General features: G+C 38.8%; 1 non-coding gene across 1 annotated transcript; it reads right to left on the bottom strand.

Moving 5' to 3' along the window:
• Positions 1–22,250: 22,250 nt before the first annotated feature.
• LOC112731752 (small nucleolar RNA R71) lies at positions 22,251–22,358 on the bottom strand. The gene has a single exon (XR_003167515.1). It is a non-coding gene; the product is annotated as a small nucleolar RNA R71 (small nucleolar RNA).
• Between the last annotated feature and the right edge of the window lie 1,470 nt (positions 22,359–23,828).

The following is a 23,828-nucleotide window of genomic DNA, read 5'->3' as shown; positions in this document are numbered from 1 at the left end:
CGCATCACGTCAGCTGAGACCGCATGAGATAAATTACCCAACTCATGCCTTGGAATTAGCGAAGATTGTGTTTGCGTTGAAGATTTGGAGTCACCACTTGTACGGAGTGAGGTTTAGCGTCTTTTCTTATCACAAGAGCCTCAAGTACATCTTTGATCAGAAAGAGCTCAATATGCGTCAGAGGAGATGGATGGAGCTTTTGAAGGATTACAATTTTGAGCTAAGTTATCACCCTAGAAAGGCAAACGTAGTGGCGGATACGTTGAGTCGGAAGTCTTTAATGATAGCTTGGATGAGAATTAAGGAAGAGGAATTAGTGGATAAGTTTGTAGATCTCAAGTTGGATATCGGTGAAGTTGTTGGAAGAGCTTGTTTGAACCAGTTGTAGATTTCAAGTACCTTTAAGTCAGAAATTCAGAGGGCTCAGCAAGAAAAAACAGAACTTCAGCAGTTATTTCAACCGGTTGGCAAGAAGGGGCATGGAGAGTTTACTAAGGATGATGAAGGATTGTGGAGATATAAGGGGAGAATTTGTGTGCCGGATGTCAGGGGTTTGAGGCAAGACTTGTTGTTAGAAGCTCACAACAGTGGGTTTTCCATTCATCTAGGAAGTACGAAGATGTACTATGATTTAAAGAAGATGTTATGGTGGCCTGGGATGAAAGGTGATGTAGCTACAGTTGTGTCTAACTGCTTGACTTGTCAAAAGGTGAAGATAGAGCATCATAAATTATCGGGAATGTTACAGCCACTTGAGATTCCTCAGTGGAAGTGGGAAGGAATTGCGATGGACTTTGTGACCGGTTTACCAAAAACTAGGTCAGGATTTGATGCAATTTGGGTGATCGTGGATCGCTTAACCAAGTCCACTCACTTTCTACCCATTCGAGTGAAATATTCAATGGAGGAATTGGATAGGTTGTACATCAAGGAAATCGTAAGGTTGCACGGTGTGCCATCAAGCATAGTGTTGGACCGTGATCCCCGATTCACATCAAGGTTTTGGGGAGCTTTCCAAAGGGCTTTTGGTACGAGACAATGTCTCAGCACAACATATCATCCGCAAATTGATGGACAATCGGAAAGGACTATTTAGAGGTTGGAAGATATGCTAAGGGCGTGTGTTTTAGATCAACTTGGAAGTTGGAACTGTTACATGCCATTGGTAGAGTTTACGTACAACAATAGCTTTCATGCGAGCATTGGGATGGCTCCGTATGAGGCCTTGTATGGACAGAAGTGCCAATCTCCACTGTGTTGGTATGAAGCCGGTGAAGCAAGTGTTTTGGGTCCTGATTTAGTAGCAGAGACTACCGATAAGATTAAGAAGATTCGAGTAGAGATTCTAACTACACAGAGCCGACTGAAAAGTTATGCAGATTAGAGAAGGAAACTGTTGGAATTTGAAGTAGGAGAGCATGTATTTCTGAGGGTTATTCCAACAACTGGGATCAGAAGAGCAATCAAAACAAAGAAGTTGAATCCGAGGTATATAGGACCGTTTGAGATTTTGAGGTGATTCGGGCCGGTGGCATATCAAGTAGCTTTGCCGCCTCACTTGTCTAACTTGCATGATGTATTTCGTGTGTCACAACTCCGTAAATACACATCAGATGCGGCTCATGTGTTAAAGTCCGAGTCAGTCGAGTTGAGGGAGAACTTGACATTTCAAGTCATGCCGGTGAGTATTGACGACTGTAGTGTGAAGAAACTGCGAGGAAAGGAAGTTTCATTAGTTAAGGTTACTTGGAAGCGAGCAGGAGTTGAAGAACATACTTGGGAATTGGAGTCCGAGATGCGGAAGGATTACCCCGAGCTATTCTCAGGCAATGACTAAATTTTGAGGACAAAATTTCTTATTTAGTGGGGAGCATGTAAGAATTGAGACTAATTAAATATCTAATTAAATAATTAAATTTTCCAAATTAGGTTATGAAAATTTAGAATGAGAATTAGGAAAATAAAAATGATTTTTGGACTCAGTAGATTTTTCTAAGTTAGAAAATGTAATTTCTGCGAAAAACCGAGTAAAACCGCAAACCGGCAGATGAACCGGCCAAACCAGTTCAAGTCTGAACTGTGTGAGAATAATTAAAAACTGTGGAAAAACTTAGAAAAATAATTAAATTCGAAAACCTGGCATTTATTTTAAAGGTTTGACCCAAAATTGGGCCAAATGAGCCAAAAATACTAACGAGTTGGACCGGGCCCAAGTTAGGCCCAAGCCCAACATATAAATACACTTAAATGAGCTTTATTCAGTTCATTCACCACCAAACACACACACACACACCAGCTGAAAGGAAGAGGGGGAGAAGAGAGAAAAAGCACTATTCACATCTGACTTCAATCCGCCATATCTCGAGCTACGGTACTCCAATTCGAGTGTCGTCGGCGGCTACGCAAAGCTCTTGTTGAGCCCGTTAATTATATTCTACTTGTGTAGGTAAGATTTGAATTTTCTCTTCCTTCTTGCAGCCCTAAGAATTTTGAGTTTGGTGGGTGTTGGTCTTGAGTAAAATTTGTGTTTTGGTTGTTTAGGTGCTAATCATTAGTGAGGAAATGTTAAGTTCTATCCTAAATTTCAGTGAATAAGGTAAGGTTTCTCAAGAATCCTTGAAAATTGATTAATTGTGAGTGTTAGATTTTGATATATATGAAATAGATGATGTTAGTTTGAATATTGGAGCTTGTTGGAATTGCTTTGGACATTTGGGAGCATTTGGAGTTGAATTGGTGACTTGGTTGTGGTTGGAAGCTTGATTTGCATTCAATTTGGGGTTTTAGTGCATATTGAGAATCGGCCAAGGTATGGTTTTAGTTTTCTCTATGTAATATAAAATATTTCTGGACACTTAGGCTAGTGACCCATAGGATAGGTTTAGATTGAATTGGTAGTTGAATTTGTTGAATGATGAATTATGATAAATTGTGATGATTTGATGATTATGAGTATGTTGATGAATTATGATGTTGAAATTGATAAAAATAGTGTGAAAGTTTAAGGTTGATTTGGAATGAGATTGATTATGATGCTTGGTATTGATAGATTAATGATTGATGAATGTGATGGTTGAGAATGGGTGCTAGTGTGATATAATTGATATTTGAGTTTGAGAATCATATGATATGAGTAGTGGATTGTGACACAAATGGTAAAATTTGATGTGGGATGGAGTTGAGGTGGTTTTGGTTTGGTTTTGGTTGTGAAATTAGAAAATTAAGAACCTTGTAAAATTTTGGTAAAAATAGATTTTTGGTGAACTTTGACGGATCATAACTTGAGCTTTAATTTTCAAAATTTGTTGAAATTTATTTTAAATTAAAGTTCATTGAAAAATATTTAAATGGATATAAAGTTTGTAGGAAATGAAATTTTGTAGAGGAAGTTATGATCATTCAAAGTTTGGTGTCAAAATCTGAATTCTGTAAATGCTGCAAAATTTGTGATTTCTAGTTTGTGTGCGCATGCACAGCCTTGTGCGCACGCACAGCCCGTGAATTTTTGAACCTGTGCGCACGCACAGTCTTGTGCGTACTCACACACGGGGATATGGCTATGGTTGGGAGCACTAGCACACTCTATGCGCACACATAACTAACGAAGTTTTGCAAGCTGTGCGCACGCACACACTGGAAGGTGCAATCTGTTGAGGGCGTTCGCACGCATTATGCGATCAAACTGAATTGGAAAATTTTACACTTGTGCGTACGCACACCTCTATGCGTACGCACACATCTTGAAAATCCTCCTGGGCGTGCGCACGTACACCCTATGCGTACTCACACTGCCCTGTTTTTCAACAAAAATCTTGTTTTTAACTGTTTTACCTTCTCGGCAAGCTTGTAAACTTCTGTGACACCTATCTAAGACTTTTTGGCTTATTTTTTGATGTTAAAACATAGAGAAGGTCTTGGGTGGAATTATTTAGGTATTTCCAATAAAAGTTAGAGAACGGAGGCTTAGGTTTCTGGTATACTGAGGACGGTTGTGGTTGAGTGAGAAGGCGGCATAAGGTATTAGTGATTATTGACAATGAAATGTGAAAGTGGTGAACTAATGAGTTCTGAATGAATTGAGAAAGTGGTGAACTAATGAGTTCAGAATGAAATGATTTTGAAAACCACTGAATTACTGTTTTATGCTGAGAATTATGAGACGCTATGTGCCTGGTAGGGACGTTGGTTAATCCCGCCTGTCGAGATCACGACGGCGGCTTAAGGACGGTGGTTAATCCCGCTTATGTTGAGAAGTGAGGTCTGTGGCAAGAGTATCCCACTTGCATCCCTTCGGATCACTAGAGTGTGCAGGCACAAAATTCTGGATGATGTTCCGAGCACCATATCTCGGGGATTCCCATTATGATTCCGAAGGGCCACATCTCCATGGAGATGTGTCGGGTTGGCAATTGAACCGACAATGTGGTATCACAGCCAATAGGACAGGCATTCATCATGTGCATCTTTTATCTGCTTGTTTGCTTTGCCGACTTGAAATTGCTTGCCTAATGTATAACATGCCTAATTGCCTAATTGAATTCCTTGACATATATGCCTATACTTGTGTTTTACTTAGATTGTATTAATTGTGTATTCTACTGGGATTAAGGAGGTTTGGAAGGCAGTGGCCATGGGATCACATGAAGGATAGGTTGGTGAAGGCTGTGGGACAGCGGAGGACTGTTAGATTAGAAAATTGATGAGCGGGTATTTTATACGCTTTTTGGCATCATTTTCATATAGTTTTGAGTATGTTTTTTTAGTTTTTATTAAGTTTTTATAGGTTTTAGTGTTAAATTCACATTTTTGGATCTACTATGAGTTTTTGAATTTTTGTGCAATTTTAGGCAATTTCTGCTTGAAATTGAGGAGCTAGAACAGAAGTCTGATTCAGAGACAAAGAAAGCACTGCAGATGCTGTCCGGATCTGACCTCCCTGTACTCGGAAGAGCTTTTCTGGAGATACAAAAGTCCAAATAGAGCATTCTCAATGACTATAGAAATTTGACTTCCAGAGCTTTCCAGCAATATTTAATAGTCCATACTTTGCTTCGGATTAGAAAGCCCAAAACTGGCGTTCAACGCCAGCTTCCTGCCCCCTTCCAAGCGTCCAGCGACCAAAGAGCAGAGTCTAGCATCAAAACACCCAGAGAGAACCCCTTAGCCAGCGTTAAATGCCCTAGGAGCCTCATAGCATGTGTATCTCATCAAAGCTCAGTCCAAACACTCACCAAGTGGGTCGCAGAAGTGGATTTCAGCACTAAAAAGACTATTTTACCCTCACTAGTCATCTGTTTAGTATTTAAGGGATTAGATTTATGTTATTCAGACTTTCTTCGACCTTTTTATGCCATATTCGAGTTTTATATTGTATTTTTCCTTTCAGTATGAGTTTTTAAACCTCCTAGGTTGAGGGGAGGAGCCCTGATGATTCCTATGAATTAATAAAAGTATTACTCTTTCTCTTCAATCCGTGTTTGATTTATTTCTAAGATGTATATTCGTTCTTCAACATGGTGAATAGGATGATCAGTGAAAATCAGCACTGTTTATTATACTAAGATGAACGTGCCTGACAAACACCCGCGTCTACTTGGGTTCGTGTGAATACGTGGCTGGAAAGCGTGAACCAACAGCTATGTTTATACATCTCTCAGATGGCTAATCCACGACTTCATTGGGGACTTCTCGACACACCAGTTCAGCCAATTTTTAGGGAGATTAAGGTCTCTGTGGTAAAGGCTAGAATCCAAAGAAGCAGCATTTTCTGATCTGGAAGATTCGACCTTGTCTGTGACGTTTAGAGTAGGATCGCCAAGAGAATGAACTGCTAGAGCTTCACCCTCTGTCAGATTGGATGACCACGGGCAATGGCGTTCGATCTGGAGTAGAGGAGATTAATGACCACAGACAATGGCGTTGATCACATACAGCCTGCCATTGAAGAGATCATTTCACAAGCAAAGAAGACAGTAATACCAGAGTTAACTCAAAAAGACAAAGCAACTCCAATCCTTTACCTTACTCCTATTACTGATTCCAACAATACAATTACGTATCCAACAACCTTCTGATTCGCCTGACTAAGACCTGTAAAATAACCATAGCTTACTTCAAACCACAATCCTTGTGGGATCGACCCTTACTCGCTCAGGTATTACTTGGACGACCCAGTGCACTTGCTGGTACAGCTGTACGAAAGCGTGGGGATTCGTGCACCAAGTTTTTGGCGCTGTTGCCGGGAATTGTTCAAGTTTGGACAAATTGACAGATTGTCTTGCTCCTAGCTCAAGTAATTTATTTTATTTTGTTGAATCTTTTATTTTTATTTTCTTCTTTATTTTTTCGAAAAAAATAAAAAAGCTTTTCAAAAATATTTTTTCTTTTCTTTGTTTACTCTTTGTTCTTAGTTTGAGTCTTTTTGTTTTTGTTCTTGAAAATGTTCAAAAATCTTGAGTCCCTTTTCTAAAAATCTTTTAAAATTAGTGCCTTTTGTTTGAGTTTTTGCTTTTGTTCTTATTGTAATTTTTGATTTTTTAGAATCTTCCTTTCAAAAATTCTTCAAAAATAGTTTTTCTTTGGTCAAATCTTATGTCAAATCTTTAAGTTTGGTGTCTTCTTGTTGTTTTTCTTTTAATTTTTGAAAATTTCTTTTTAGTTTCCTAAAAATTTTAAGTTTGGTGTCCTTTTTATGTTCTTGTGTTCTTTGAGTTTCTTGAGTCTTGTTCTTTGTGTTCTTGTTAATCTTTAAAGTGTTCTTGTGTTTTTCTTTTGTTTTTATCTTAAAATTTTGAAGTTTAGTGTTCCTTTGTGTTTCCCTAAAAAATTTTCAAAAAATAAGGTGCACTAGATCTAAAAATTTTATACGCATTTTGGCATCACTTTCATATAGTTTTTAGTAGTTTTTATTTAGTTTTATTAAGTTTTTATAGATTTTAGTGTTAAATTTACATTTTCGGATTCTACTATGAGTTTTTATGTTTTTGGACAATTTCAAGTATTTTTTGGCTGAAATTGAGGAGCTGGAGCAGAAGTCTGATTCCGAGATAAAGAAAGCACTGCAGATGTTGTCTAGATCTGACCTGCCTACATTCGGAAGAGCATTTTTGGAGCTACAAAAGTTCAAATGGAGCGCTCTTAACGGCTATAGAAATCTGACTTCCAGAGCTTTCCAGCAATATATAATAGTCAATATTTTGCTTCGAATTAGAAGGCCCAAAACAGGCGTCCAACGCCAGCTTCCTGCCCCCTTCCAGGCGTCCAGCGCCCAAAGAATAGAACCCAGCATCCAAAGGCCCAGAGAGGACCCCCTAGCTGGCGTTCCACACCCAAGGAATTTCATAGCACGTGGATCTCATCAAAACTCAGCCCAAACACTCACCAAGTGGGCCCCAGAAGTGGATTTTAGCACTAAATAGACTGTTTTACCCTTACTAGTCTTATGTTTAGTATTTAAGGGATTATGTTTATGTAGTTCAGGGAGAACATACACCATTCAGCCATATTTTCGTTTTTCCATTGTTTTTACTTCAGTATGAGTTTCTATACCTCCTAGGTTGAGGGGAGGAGCCCTGCTGAGTCCTATGAATTAATAAAAGTATTACTATTTCTTCTTCAATCCGTTTCTGATCTATCTCTAAGATGTATATCTCGATCTTCATCGTGGTGAATAGGATGATCTAACCAATTAGCTCTGTTCATCACATTAAGATGAACGTGCCTGACAAACACCCGCGTCTACTTGGGTTCGTGTGAGTACCTGGAAGAAAAGCACGAGCCAACAGCTATATTTATACATCTCTCAGACGGTTAATCCACGATTGTTGGGGACTTTTTGAGACACCAGTTCAGCCGATCTCTGGGGAGATTAGGGTCTCCGTGGTATAGGCTAGAATCCAAGGAATCAGCGTTCTCTGATCCAGAAGATTCGACCTTGTCTGTGGCATTTTGAGTAGGATCGCCAAGAGAATGGACTACTATGAGCTTCACCCTACGTCAGATTGACTAATCACGGCCAATGGCCATGGCCGTGTTCATTCTGTAGCAGAGGAGATCAATGACCATTGTCATGACTTTGATCACTTACAGCCTGCTGATGAGCAAATTGTTGTGATGGTATAGAATTTCTTCAATTGAATGAATTCTCGTTGCAAGTATAGTTCTACACCAACAAAGAATCCTCACATGCAAAAATTTTGGTTGTCACAAAGAACAAACCCCAAATAAGAATTAACCGAAGTATTTAGACTCTGGGTCATCTCACGAGGATTGCAATGAAGTGGTCAATTATTGGCTATGAGAATGCAAGGGGGTTTAATAAGAGGGCAAGAAATTAAATGAGCAAGAATTTAAATGATAAGACGCATAAATCAAGCAAGTAATTAAAGGAAGCAAGATAAAGGACTCTTGGCTAAGACTTAGGTAATTTAGATCATTATCCTTGTCAACAATTCAAATATTGATAATTATGAGGAACCGTGCTCATTAGGTCTGCTCACTAAAGCCTTGAGTACGTATTGTCTACTCCTAGGCTTGGAGTACGTCAAATGGCTTGATCAACGTCAATCCATAAGTCCCAACCTAGCTACTAATTAACTTAGTAGTAGGCTAGAGTCAATGGTTATCAAATTGATCCCCAAGGGTTCTAGAATTACCAATTCAATGAAGCCCAAGGACTCAAGATCACTCAATCCCCTTAGCCTAGGCCAAGGATCAAGCGAACTACTCAAAACTATAGGAAATATTTTATCAAGTACCTAGTGCGCAAGAAAAGTAATCATCATAAAATGCAAGAGTTGAAGGAAACCCATAATCAACATGAGTGAGAAATCAACAATAGCAAACAAGATCAACATAAAAGAAGTATAGAAACATGAAAATTGCATTAAAAGGAGATTAGATCCAACAATGTTCATCAACAAGCAAGAGAGCAAAACGAGAAATTAACATTACAACTAAGAAAATCAAGATGTAGAAGTGAGAAATTGTTAAAGAAACAAGAAGAAGTCAAGTAATTAATTCAAGATCCTAGACAATTTAACCTAATCCTAACCTAATTCTAGAGAGAAGAGGGAGCTTCTCTCTCTAGAAAACTAACTAAAGGCTCATGTTGACTAACTAATTGCTCCCACTTTTCTTGGACTTCAATTCTGCATGAAAAACACTCAGAAACAAGTTGGATTTGGGCCTGGACAGCTCAGAAATCGCCCCTAGCATTTTGCCTTTAGGTGGGTCACGTGAGAGTATCAGCGCGTACGCGCCATGTGCGCATGCGCGTCGATTGGCTGTTCCTTCATCCGCACGTACGTGTCATGTACGCGTGTGCGTCTCTATGCGAAACCAATTCTGCACGCGCGCGCCTTGTACGTGTGCGCGCCCATCGATGCATTCCCAATTCTTGTTTCTTCATGCATTCTCCACTTTGTATGCTTTTCTCCTCATTTCTTCCATCCAATACTTGCCTTATGAACCTGAAATCACTAAACAAACATATCATGGCATCGAATAGAATTAAAGTGAGTTAAAATCACCAATTTAAGGGCCTAAAAAGCATGTTTTCACACTTAAGAATAATTCAAGGAAGAATTACAAAACCATGCTATTTCATTGAATAAATATGGGAAAAGGTGATAAAATCCCCTAAAATAAGCACAAGATAAACCACGAAATCGGGGTTTATCAAATCACCCCACACTTAAACTATGCATGTCCTCATGCTAAAATCAAGAAAGAAGCAAGGGGTATCAACATTTATTCAATTCAAGCTAACCAAATGCAATCTATCTATGTGCAACCTATTTACATGAATGCAATGGCTCAGTAAAAATAAATCAATCTCCAAGAATACATATGCAAGCACAAGGGCTAAGGCAATGGCAATCAAAGCAAATCACAATTAGATTGAATCATTGAAGATTTTACAAACTTGCAAGAAAAGATGATCATGGGTGGAAACATGTAATTGAGCGATCGAACCCTCACTGGATGTGTATCCGCTCTAGTCACTCAAGTGTATGGGGTTGATTCACTCAATTCTCCCCCAATCATGCTTTCTAAGATTTGTTTTTCATCTAACAATCAACAATTACTCTGTGCATGCATACAAATATCATGAGGGCTTTCCCATAGGTTGTAATGGGGTTAGGGTCAAGGTAGGATGCATATGGTCAAGTGAGCTTGAGATTTGAATATTTGATTAACTTAAACTTCCCACCTAACCTATGACAACTTATACAATTCTAAATAATCCTAGCTATCCATTCTTCACTTTTCTACACACTCATGTATTATCTTTTTTTTTCACAACTCATATGCGTTGATTTTTTTATTGAACTTTGAAATTTGGGGCATTTTTGTCCCTTTCTTATTGCAATTCATTTTCTTTCTTTGCTATATATTTTCTTTTTCTTCTTTTTTTTTTCAAACTAAAATGTATACAAGAGTATCAATGCATATGGTTTACACATGATTAATATATGAGTGTGTACCCAATTCCCAAAATTTTTCAACAAAAACACAAACACACTTTTATCTTTACCCAATATTCCCAACTTTCCCAAAATCAAATGATGAACACACTCGCTAGCCTAAGCTAATCAAAAATCCAAATTAAGGACATTTATTGTTTTTCACTTAAGCTTGTAATGTGCTTCAATTAAGAATAAGTGGGTTAAGCATAGGCTCAAAATTGGTTAACAATGGAAGATAAAAGGTAGGCTATTTGGGTAAGTGAGCTATTTGAACAATGGCCTCAATCATATAAATACATGTATACACAAAGTAATGGACATAAAGAATCAAACAAATTAAAGATTGCACTCATAGGAAGAGAATAATGCACACAAGAAGGAAAATAAGTGGTCATATGATGTAACCACACGATTAGGCTCAAAACTCACATGCTTGTGTTCTTTGCTCAAAACATGATCCACAAAGTGTATAATCCAAGCAAGTTCTAAAAAAAAAATTTCAACCAATTAGGGTAGTGCCCTAGAAATGGATTTCTTGGAAATTTTCATCATATTGACTAAGCTTATTCTAATGCAATGTTGTGATATAGAAATTTTTTTTTAAAAATTTTTTCTAGTTTACCCTCTTTTCAATCAAAACACATTTCTTATACAAAAAGGGTCAACTAGGTTTTAACAATCTAAAATATTTTTCTAATCACAATCAAAAGCCAAAATGCAATATATACATATATAATAAGGGTACGCAACAACCAAAATAAGGGTATCCACAATAGCAAATATGTACAATAATCCCAAAATGATCTCAAAGATAAAGTACAAAATAAAATAAAGTAGGAGAAACTAGAGATAAATGTCTGAACGTTCACCACACAAATGCTATCCACCGGTCACGAACGGTGACCTCCCCACACTTTAGGATGAAGCATCATCCTCAATACTACTGCTGAAGCTCGGGATGGGGGTCAACAATCGTGCCAGGGTGTGGCTCGGGCTCAGGCTATGGCTGTGGTACTGGCTGCGAGTCCTCAGGAGGCTGCTGAACCTCTGTGGTGGCCTGTGTCTCTGGGGGTGCATCCTGCTGAATCGGCTCCTCAGCATACTCCTCCTTCTGATCCTGCTCGTCAGAGGCGGGAGAGTCTAGGAGCGGAGGTAGCTCAATGCCATGTGATACGAACACCTCGTCACAGGCGCTGCACTAACAGGTATGTCGGCTTAGGTGCTGGCGGTGGTGGTAAGGATGCTGCGGCTGCTGAAGTAGAGGAGGGTCCTGCTGCTACTGTTGATGATGAAAGCTGAGCTGCCTCCACCACTACTCTGGCTCGAGAACGGCATCTGGGTGGGGGCTTCTCGTACACCCACCCATCCAACGGAATAGTAACCTCCTTGTCGTCGTCATCTGGGGGTGGTGGTGTCACATCATCATCCTCCCATGGGATATCGGCTAGCTCAATCATGCTGGTGACCAGTGTAGGAAATGGCAGTAAGCCACGAATGTGTGCACACCACATGCTCTGCCTGATCAACCGGGGGAAGTCTACCTCCTTCCCCTCCATGACACAGCCAATAAGAACTAGCATAGCCATCAAAATCTCTGAAAAGTGAGTGGTGGGCAAGACATAATGGGCGAATATATGCTGCCAAGTCTTAGCCTCTCTCGACAGATAGGTGAATAGCATCCCCTTGGGCTTCTTGTTACCAGAGTCTATCACCCAAGGGGCGTCTGGTGTGGCAATCACGTGCTTCAGCGCCTCATAATCAAAGGTCATATAGTGGATAGCTACCTCTGCCTGCTGATAGGTGCATGGGTCATCAGTACGAGGTCGGCAAAGTAATGCCTCCCCAATAGCTACCTCAGTGATCAAAATCTCCCTACCCCTCAGGTGGACTGAATCAAGAGTGGCACGAAAGAAGTTGTAGTAGAACTCCCTCACCCACGAATTGTTTATCCTCCCCAAATCCCTATCAACAAAATCCAAGCCCAATTCCAGAATACGGGCATTGATGGTGCGTCTCACGTCATTGGGAAGGACCAGTTTCTTTTCAATGTTCAGATTCGTCTTCCGATATTTGGGAAAGTGAAGCTCATAGTAGAGATTTGGAAACTTGATTGGGTCAGTGGATGGTAACAATTGATTCTCTTTATCCACTTCATTCAGCGGATTCTTAGCATAATTGGCATAAGGAGAAGGGGTAGAGGTTTTGAAGAGCTTACTCTTCTTTGAAGTGGTAGCTATAGCTTTTCCTTTATCTGACATCTTGAAAAACAGATGTGATATGATATAAGCAACTAGCCAAGTAGATATATAGCACTCAAGGTAAGATATACTCATGAAGTGAGTGAAGAAAAGAGAATTCTTGGAATGCAAGTAACAAAATTCAGAATTCAAATCAAGTCACAAACTAAGAATTCAAACTACAATTGCACAATGCTTATTCATTGAGTCTAAGAAACGCCATATCCAAAAGAATGATTAAAGGAGTTATGTGGAAGACAAAAGGAAGAAATCAGTTGGTTAATCAAGTTAGAGTTAGAAATTAGTTCAAAAATCAGTGATATGACGGTTATTGGCTCAATTAAAAGAAGTGTACAAAGTAGGGGTGCAAGCATACTCACAACCATGAAATGCATATAGTCATTGATGATGAAATATGATATTGCCAAAAAGTAACCAATATGAAAACAAGTCATCAATCAATGTAAAGATCACCAGGGTTGTATTAATTGGTGTTGGTAAAATCAAAACTTTGAAAAACAAGTCAATCAAGAAACATTCAACACCAAATTCAATGAGGCATAAAAGTCACAAGTTGAAACAAGAATGGAAAATCTCATGATCCATGTGATTTAATGCAAATTAGGCATGAATATAATGAAATAAATCAGCCACATAGATTAAAAACCTTTAAACTTGTGAGTTTATGCAAAAGAGACACAAAATCTCAAAAGAGTTTCAAGTTATGGTCAATCTGAAAATCCACTCAAACTATTCAATGCATAGAAGTAAAGCAGCATCATAAACAAGCAAAGAATATGATAAACATGACCAAAACTTGTAAACACGTTCTTGAGGAGTTTCCAAAACCATTTAGCAAACAGAATTCTATTGACATAGAATTTCGTCAAATAGAAGCTTGTTGCACCAAATAAAACAATGTTATTTCATAAAACATTGTTAGGAAAAATTCGGTAGCATTTCAGCAGCAAATTGGCTACTTCTAAAATTTAATCGAACAATGCAGATTCCATATGAATGCATTACAATTAAACACAAAAACCAGATGTGAATTCATATGAAATAGACATGTAAGCCAACAGACAGCAACAAATATCAATAAGCAATTCAAACCAAACCAACCAGCAACAGGCGGCAATGAATAATTAAGCAACCAGTAGCCATGAGGAAAGCAACATTCAGCAACAACAATCCAAGAAAAGTTAATGAAGCAGCAACACTTTCAATCATCGTCATTATTCAAAACAAATCTAAATCCACTATCCAGCCCAGATTCTCTAACCACCTAATTAAACTAAACTAAACCAAACTAATCGAACTAAGCAAGCTAAACAGAATGAGCTAAACCAGATTAATGAAATAGAAATAAAATGAAAATGAGAAGAAAGGAAATCTGGGAAGCAGGGGATCAGAACAGAGGAAGGGAAGGTGGAGGAAGAGGAGTGAATGGCCAGAGCAGGAGCGGAGGCCTGGTGGTACAGCGGCGGTGAGTTGCCCAGCAATGAAAATAGGGGCTTTGCTCTATTCTGGCTTTCGAAGGCAGAGATGGAGAATGGAGCTAGGGTGAGTGGGAAATGGAGGAAGATAGAAAGAAGGAGGGAGGGAAGGAGGAGGGGGTCGCGCGGCGGTTGATGGTGGCGGAATGTGGTCGCCGGAGGTGGCTGGGTGGTTGGTGGTTAAAGAGCTCGAAGGTTGGAAATAGAGGGAGAAGAAGAGGGAGAGACGTTGGGGGAAAGGGTGAAGGGTTGCGCAACTGCGCTAGGGCTCTCGCGTCCCTGGGGTTAGTAAATTTTGAATCCACGCGAGCGCATCGTGCGCGTCCGCATGGGTGGGAGAATAAGGAACTGGTGTGGAAGTGTCATACGCGCTGTCGCGTAGATGGGTTGTGTAGGCATGGGCGCGGATGCGTACATCGTGCGTCTGCGCGGGTCGAGCTGGGCCAGAGGCACAAAAGTGGCCCAGAGTTGGCAAAACTCTCGGGTCTTTGGCTTGGGTGATGCAAAACTGCATCGACGCGCGTGCGCACTGTGCACTTGCGCGCGTGGATGGGTTGAGTGACAAGCGGGGCACGGGGGCGCCAGGTGCGCCTACGCGTAGGTAGGGAAACGCAAAAGGACACGAACACGTCATGCACACATCCGCGTGGGTTGAGGCACAGAGTTGGCCCAAAAGTGGCACAACTCTCTGGTCCTTGGCCCAGAAAGCTCAAATGCATAGCCGACGCGTGCGCGCACTGTGCGCTTGCGCGTGGCTCTTCTTCTTTCTTTCTTTTTTTTCTTCAAAGGCACCAAGAAGAGCCCATAATCCTCCCAACCTTCTCTAGGACTCTAGAACCAGCTAAAATGCAAAAGAAAATATATTTTTGAATTTTTGGGGATTTTTCAACCAATTTGAGGAAACTTGCAACCCAAGCAAAAACTCAAATTCAAAGAATCATCCCTCATTAAGGCATAGAATTTATAAACACCTTAGCAAGCGAAGCAAAATATAGTAAGAAGTAAAGAAACTATATACAATGGAACCCAATTAATTCATTCATTATACCTACAAGAGAATGGAAAGAGTTTACCATGGTGGGGTGTCTCCCACCAAGTACTTTTAGTTTAAGTCCTTAAGTTGGACATTTGGGAGGCTCCTTGTCAAGGTGGCTTATGTTTGTATCCATCCTTGAACCTCCAAGAGTGCTTGCCCTTCAATCGGCCATCAGAATTTCCAACCATTTTTACCAAGTTTTGGTGAGGTTCTCTCCAAGATATGAGCTCCCAAAATTGGTTTTCATGGTGTGATCCAGGATCCCATATCTTATCTTCGCACCCATCTTCTAGTTGATCGCCTTGATTCTGTCCGGGTGACAAGAAAGCTGAATTCTCGTGAAGTTACCAAACTACCCTCCTAGGCCCATTTAATTGAGCACTACACCGATCCATGCTCTTCAATTTTGAGCTTTCAACTATAATGAGTCTAGATTTACAACGCCAACCACTAAACATCCTCCTCTTTTGCTTAATTCCACAAAGCACCCTAAGTTGGCCATCCGTTTCAAGCAAACCAAATTCAAGTGGGATAATAAAGCTAAGAGTTAGAAGTTTTACCCACTCAAATGAAATATTGGATGATAACCTAGGTGGAAGAGTTCCCAATGATCTTGACAAAGCATGCTCTACGCCTGTCTATCCTCTTCTAGAGGTTTCCACCACTTGCCAAGGTTCTTCAAGATTTACCTCTCGCCAAGCTTCCTCAAGTTCACCTTCTTCTCCACTAATTTCTTTTATTCCTTCCCCATCACTCTCATTATAGATAGGAGGTTTAGTGAAGTCTACCTTGTCATCAATTCCAAGCATAGTGGGGAAGGACTCTTCAAGCTCGAGAGGATCATATGTTGATGCGGAATCATCATATATAGGGGGGCTTGTTGCTTGCAATACTTCTTTCAATTCTTCATTCACAATATGCCTTGGAGGTTGCACGTCCTCCTCAACATTGCTTTCTAATTCACTGGAAGAAGGCTCAACAAGATCATCAAGGGGATTGATCAATGTGGACAAAAAATCACTAATGATGGAATCCACTTCTTAATCAATTTCCTTCGACTCTCTATCCACTTCCTCAACATTACTCTCCTCTTTAACATCCCTTTCAAACTTCGTGGAAGAGGGCTCTTCAACTTGAGATTCCTTTATGTGCTCAACATATCCTAAACATCCAACCACTACTTCCTTTTGTTCACTAATTTCTACCTCCTCCTCTTGTTGTACTTCTTGTTTTAACTCTTCCTCCTCACCATGGAGCTTCAAGTCTACTCCCTCACTAAGCTCCTTGGTTTCTTCTCCACATTCAACAATGGGAGCGCCTTGATCGCATAGGCTTAGGCGGGATGAGACCATGTTACCAATGGCTTCTACCATGATAGCCAATTTTGTTCTTAACTCCGTAAACTTCTTTTTATCCTCCTCGTGTCGCCGTAAGATAAGAGATTCAAGATCTCTCAATTCTAGCATGGGGGCTTCATCGGGAGATGATGGTGGAAGAGAAGGTTCATTGTTTGAGGGAAGGTTGTTGTAATTAGAAGGTGGTTCATATTGGTGAAATTTTTGAGGTGGTGTGTGTGGACTTTGTGGTCCATGGGAGTATTGGTATTGGAAAGGTGGCTCTAGATATGGTTTATATGGTGGTCGGTATGGTGGATATAGGTTAGGGTCATATGGAGGTGAATGGTGGTGTGAGGCATGTGAGTATGGTGGCAATTAGGATTAGGATTCATATGCGTATGATGGTTGTGGTTGACAACCACAATGAGGGTCATCACACACATTGGGTTGGTATGCATTAGGATTATGATTATACCCATAAGAAGCCGGAGGAGGTTGTTGCCAAGAAGGTTGTCCATAAGCTTGGGGCTCCTCCCACCTTTGATCTCCAAATCCTTGATGCACATCCTCATTGAAGCTTCCATTTCCTACAACACAGTTTGAACTACACTCATAGCCAAAAGGATGAGAATTCATGGTGATAAGAGAAAACAAAAAAACAAAACTAGCAAGAAACAAAGAAAACAAAGTCCTACAACTAGCAAAAGCCAACAAACAAACCAAAAATCAAGCTATTCACAATATATACAATAGCCAATAATATAGCACCATTGCTATCCCCGGCAACGGCGTCATTTTTGATGAGCGAATTGTTGTGATGGTATAGAATTTTCTCAATTGAATGAATTCTCATTGCAAGTATAGTTTTACACCAACAAAGAATCCTCACATGCAAAAATTTTGGTTGTCACAAAGAACAAACCCCAAATAAGAATTAACAGAAGTATTTAGACTCCGGGTCATCTCACGAGGATTGCAATGAAGTGGTCAATTATTGGCTATGAGAATGCAAGGGGGTTTAATTGATAAGAGGGCAAGAAATTAAATGAGCAAGAATTTAAATGATAAGACGCGTAAATCAAGCAAGTAATTAAAGGAAGCAAGATAAAGGACTCTTGGCTAAGACTTAGGTAATTTAGATCATTATCCTTGTCAACAATTCAAATATTGATAATTATGAGGAACCGAGCTCATTAGGTCTACTCACTAAAGCCTTAAGTACGTAATGTCTACTCCTAGGCTTGGAGTATGTCAAATGGCTTGATCAACGTCAATCCATAAGTCCCAACCTAGCTACTAATTAACTTAGTAGTAGGCTAGAGTCAATAGTTATCAAATTGATCCCCAAGGGTTCTAGAATTACCAATTCAATGAAGCCCAAGGACTCAAGATCACTCAATCCCCTTAGCCTAGGCCAAGGGTCAAGTGAACTACTTAAAACTATAGGAAACATTTTATCAAGCACCTAGTGCGCAAGAAAAGTAAACATCATAAAATGCAAGAGTTGAAGGAAACCCATAATCAACATGAGTGAGAAATCAACAATAGCAAACAAGATCAACATAAAAGAAGCATAGAAACATGAAAATTGCATTAAAAGGAGATTAGATCCAACAATGTTCATCAACAAGTGATGAGCGGATAATTTATACGCTTTTTGACATTGTTTTTAGTACGATTTTAGTAGAATTTGGTTACTTTTAGGGATGTTTTTATTAGTTTTTATGTTAAATTCACATTTCTGGACTTTACTATGAGTTTGTGTGTTTTTCTGTGATTTCAGGTATTTTCTGGCTGAAATTGAGGGACTTGAGCAAAAATTAGATTCAGAGGTTGAAGAAGGACTGCTGATGTTATTGGATTCTGACCTCCCTGCACTCAAAATGGATTTTCTGGAGCTACAGAACTCAAAATGGCGCGCTTCCAATTGCGTTGGAAAGTGGACATCCAGGGCTTTCCAGAAATGTATAATAGTCCATACTTTGCACAAGTTTAGGCGACGCAAACTGGCGTTCAACGCCAGCTCTCTGCCCAATTCTGGCGTCCAGCGACAGAAACAAGTTGCAAAGTGGAGTTCAACGCCCAAACTGGCACCAAAACTGGCGTTCAACTCCAGGAATGACCTCTACACGTGTAACACTCAAGCTCAGCCCAAGCACATACCAAGTGGGCCCCGGAAGTGGATTTATGCATCAATTACTTACTTCTGTAAACCCTAGTAGCTAGTTTATTATAAATAGGACTTTTTACTATTGTACTAGACATCTTTGAATCTTGGAATCTTTTGATCATTTTTAGATCTCTAGACCTCCATGGGAGGCTGGCCATTCAGCCATGCTTACCCTCTATTCACTTATGTATTTTTAACGGTAGAGTTTCTACACTCCATAGATTAAGGTGTGGAGCTCTGCTGTTCCTCAAAGATTAATGCAAAGTACTACTATTTTCTATTCAATTCATCTTATTTCGCTTCTAAGATATTCATTCGCTATTCAACCTGAATGTGATGAACGTGACAATCATCATCATTCCCTATGAACGCGTGCCTGACAACCACTTCCGTTCTACCTTCGACTGAATGAGTATCTCTTAGATCTCTTAATCAGAATCTTCGTGGTGTAAGCTAGAATGATGGCGGCATTCAAGAGAATCAGGAAAGTCTAAACCTTGTCTGTGGTATTCCGAGTAGGATTCAATGATTGAATGACTGTGACGAGCTTCAAACTCGCGAGTGCTGGGCGTAGTGACAGACGCAAAAGGAGGGTGAATCCTATTCCAGCATGATCGGGAACCTCAGATGATTAGCCTTGCCGTGACAGGGCATCTTGGACCATTTTCACAAGAGGAGAGGATGTAGCCACTGACAACGGTGATGCCCTTGCATAAAGCCAGCCATAGAAAGGAGTAAGACTGATTGGATGAAGACAGCTGGAAAGCAGAGATTCAGAGGAACAAATACATCTCTATACGCTTATCTGAAATTCTCACCAAGGAATTACATAAGTATTTCTATCCTTCTTTTATTACTAATTTTTGAAAACCCCATTACTATTTTATATCCACCTGACTGAGATTTACAAGGTGACCATAGCTTGCTTCATACCAACAATCTCTGTGGGATTCGACCCTTACTCACGTAAGGTATTACTTGGACGACCCAGTGCACTTGCTGGTTAGTTGTGCGAAGTTGTGAACCATGGTATTGGCATCGTGTTTTTGGTGCCATTGCCAGGGAAAGAACGAGCAATGAATTTTACATAATCAAAGTGTAATCACAATTTCTGCGCACCAAGTTTTTGGCGCCGTTGCCGGGGATTGTTCGAGTTTGGACAACTGACGGTTCATCTTGTTGCTCAGATTAGGTAATTTTCTTTTTGTTTTGTTTTCAAAAATCTTTCAAAAATCTTTCAAAAATTTCTCCCTTGTTTTCGAAAAAAATTTTTTAAAAATAAAAATGTTTTCAAAAATATATTTTTCTTCAGGATTTTTAAGAATGAATTCTAGTGTTTCATGAAGCATGTTGAAGCCTGGCTGGCTGTAAAGCCATGCTTGTAGGGCATGTTAGACGTGTCATGTCTGAGTTACATACTAAAGCTTGGCTGGCTATTAAGCCATGCCTGACCCTTTGATTGGAGCTTTAGTCTAAAGAGCATAAGATTCTTGGAATTCATATTAAAAACTTTGGAATCCTTACTTTTCTTTTTCAAAATGATTTTCGAAAAAATTAAAAGAAAATACAAAAAAATTATAAAATCATAAAAATCAAAAAAATATTTTTGTGTTTCTTGTTTGAGTCTTGAGTCATGTTATAAGTTTGCTGTCAATTGCATACTCGTCTTGCATTTTTCGAAAATTCATGCATTTATAGTGTTCTTCATGATCTTCAAGTTGTTCTTGGTAAGTCTTCTTGTTTGATCTTGATGTTTTCTTGTTTTGTGTTGTATGGTGTTTTTCATATGCATTCTTGAATTTTTAGTGCCTAAGCATTAAAGATTTCTAAGTTTGGTGTCTTGCATGTTTTCTTGCATTAAAAATTTTTCAAAAATATGTTCTTGATGTTCATCATGATCTTCATAGTGTTCTTGGTGTTCATCTTGACATTCATAGCATTCTTGCATGCATCACATGTTTTGATCTAAAATTCTCATGCATTGCATTATTTTTCTTGTTTTTCTCTCTCATCATAAAAATGCAAAAAAAAAAAATCTTCTCCTTTTTCTTCTCATAAATTCAAAAATTTGAGTTGACTTTTTCAAAACTTTTTAAAATTTAGTTGTTTCTTATGAGTCAAATCAAATTTTCAATTTAAAAATCTTATCTTTTTCAAAATCTTTTTCAAAAATCAAATCTTTTTCATTTTTCTTAGTTATTTTCAAAAATTTTAAAAATATTTTTCAAAAATATTTTTCTTAATTTTACATCATAATTTTCGAAAATAACATCATCAATTAATGTTTTGATTCAAAAATTTCAAGTTTGTTACTTGCTTGTTAAGAAAGATTCAAACTTTAAATTCTAGAATCATATCTTGTGATTTCTTGTGAATCAAGTCATTAATTGTGATTTTAAAAATTAAATCTCTTTCAAAAACTAATTTCAATCATATCTTTTCAAAAATATCTTCTTATCTTATCTTTTTCAAAAAAAATTTTGATTTCAAAATATCTTTTCTAACTTCCTAACTTCTTATCTTTTCTAACTTCCTAACTTCTTATCTTTTCAACTAACTAACTAACTTTTTGTTTGTTTCTTATCTTTTTCAAAACTACCTAACTAACTCTCTCTCTCTCTAATTCTCGAAAATATCTTCCCTCTTTTTAAAAAATTCTTTTTAATTAACTAATTATTTTAATTTTTGATTTTTTATTTTCGAAAATTACTAACCTTTTTCAAAAACTATTTTCGAAAATCACTAACTCTTTTTCAAAAATTATTTTCAAAATTCTGCCTCTCTCATCTCATTCTAATTATTTATTCATCTACTAACATCTCCTCATCTCACATCTCTGCTCTCCTCACCCTTGTGTTTCTTTCTTTACATTATATTCTTTGTCCCCTTCTTTTTCTACTAACAATAAGGAACCTCTTTACTGTGACATAGAGGATTCCTCTTCTTTTCTTTTTCTCTTCTCTTTTTTATGAGCAGGGACAGAGAAAAAGGCATTCTTGTTGAAGCTGATCCAGAACCTGAAAGGACTCTGAAGAGAAAACTAAGAGAAGCTAAATCACAACAATCCAGAGACAACCTTATTGAAAATTTCGAACAAGTAAAGGAGATGGCAGCCGAACCCAACAATAATAATGCAAGGAGGATGCTTGGTGACTTTACTGCACCTAATTCCAATTTACATGGAAGAAGCATCTCCATTCCTGCCATTGGAGCAAACAACTTTGAGCTGAAACCTCAGCTAGTTTCTCTGATGCAGCAGAACTGCAAGTTTCATGGACTTCCATCTGAAGATCCTTTTCAGTTCTTAACTGAATTCTTGCAGATCTGTGATACTGTTAAGACTAATGGAGTAGATCCTGAAGTCTACAGGCTCATGCTTTTCCCTTTTGCTGTAAGAGACAGAGCTAGAATATGGTTGGACTCTCAACCCAAAGACAGCCTGAACTCTTGGGATAAGCTGGTCACGGCTTTCTTAGCCAAGTTCTTTCCTCCTCAAAAGCTGAGCAAGCTTAGAGCTGATGTTCAAACCTTCAGACAGAAAGAAGGTGAATCCCTCTATGAAGCTTGGGAAAGATACATGCAGCTAACCAAAAAGTGTCCTTCTGACATGCTTTCAGAATAGACCATCCTGGATATATTCTATGATGGTTTATCTGAGCTATCAAAGATGTCATTGGATACTTCTGCAGAAGCTCAAGAACTCATTGACATTGTTGCTAATAACCAGTTCATGTACACTTCTGAGAGGAATCCTGTGAGTAATGGGACGCTTCAGAAGAAGGGAGTTCTTGAAGTTGATACTCTGAATGCCATATTGGCTCAGAACAAAATATTGACTCAGCAAGTCAATATGATTTCTCAGAGTCTGAATGGAATGCAAGCTGCATCCAACAGTACTCAAGAAGCTTCTTATGAAGAAGAAGCTTATGATCCTGAGAACCCTGTAATAGCAGAGGTAAATTACATGGGTAAGCCATATGGAAACACCTATAATCCATCATGGAGAAATCATCCAAATCTCTCATGGAAGAATCAAAGGCCTCAACAAGGCTTTAATAATGGTGGAAGAAACAGGTTTAACAATAATAAACCTTTTCCATCATCCACTCAACAACAGACAGAGAACTCTGAACAAAATACCTCTAATTTAGCAAACTTAGTCTCTGATCTATCCAAGGCCACTGTAAGTTTCATGAATGAAACAAGGTCTTCCATTAGAAACTTGGAAGCACAAGTGGGCCAGCTGAGTAAAAGGATCACTGAAATCCCTCCTAGCACTCTCCTAAGCAATACAGAAGAGAATCCAAAAGGAGAGTGCAAGGCCATTGACATAAGCACCATGGCCGAACCTGTAAGGGAAGGATGAGGATTGAGCATGAATCGCCAAAGGCTTGAGAGACCTCCTGGAGATCAGTGATCAATAAGGAGGTCCCTTGGGAACAGAAGGACTCAAGGCTCATTAAACATAGAGATACATGAACCTCCGTTATATGATTAAGTGATCTGATAACTATTCCTCGAAGAGACAGGATGAATTATGAATAGTACAAGGCAAGATCTTGGTGAATTGAGCAGATAAATATGCCTTGATAGGAAATGAATCTTGGTGCAATGCTAATCAATTAGATCAACAATTCAAAAACAGGCATGGAAAGTAGAACTGTAGTAAATGAAGGCTTTAATCCTCTGATTTCATAACCTAGATCTGGAATAAGGATGAAATATCTAATGACATGCAAGCTCCTAAAATTATTATTTGCAGAACAATTGATCCTTCAGATAAATGAGGAAAATGTAAAAAATCTCTAATCCATGTAAAGGAAGCATAAAAAGCTTATAAGAAGAAAAAAAAGAAGAAATCATTATGGATGATAGAAAAGAAAAGTGGATGAAAATATAAACTTGTTTGGGGTGAGGAGAAGATCAGAAATGAGGGAAATTGTGAAAAGCATGAAGAGACTGTCAAGCTAGGAAAGAAAAAAGCGTTTGGAGAGGAACAAAATAAGATATTTTCAATTAAGTTTGAGCTATGCGGGCAACGACTCTGTGGGGCACCATATCACTGAATTGCGTTTAGTCAAGA

Source organism: Arachis hypogaea, chromosome 12, assembly GCF_003086295.3.
Source record: "Arachis hypogaea cultivar Tifrunner chromosome 12, arahy.Tifrunner.gnm2.J5K5, whole genome shotgun sequence".
In the NCBI taxonomy this organism is placed as follows: Eukaryota; Viridiplantae; Streptophyta; class Magnoliopsida; order Fabales; family Fabaceae; genus Arachis; species Arachis hypogaea.
The sequence above is the reverse complement of the archived record's forward strand: the minus strand, read 5'-3'. Positions and strand labels throughout refer to the sequence as shown.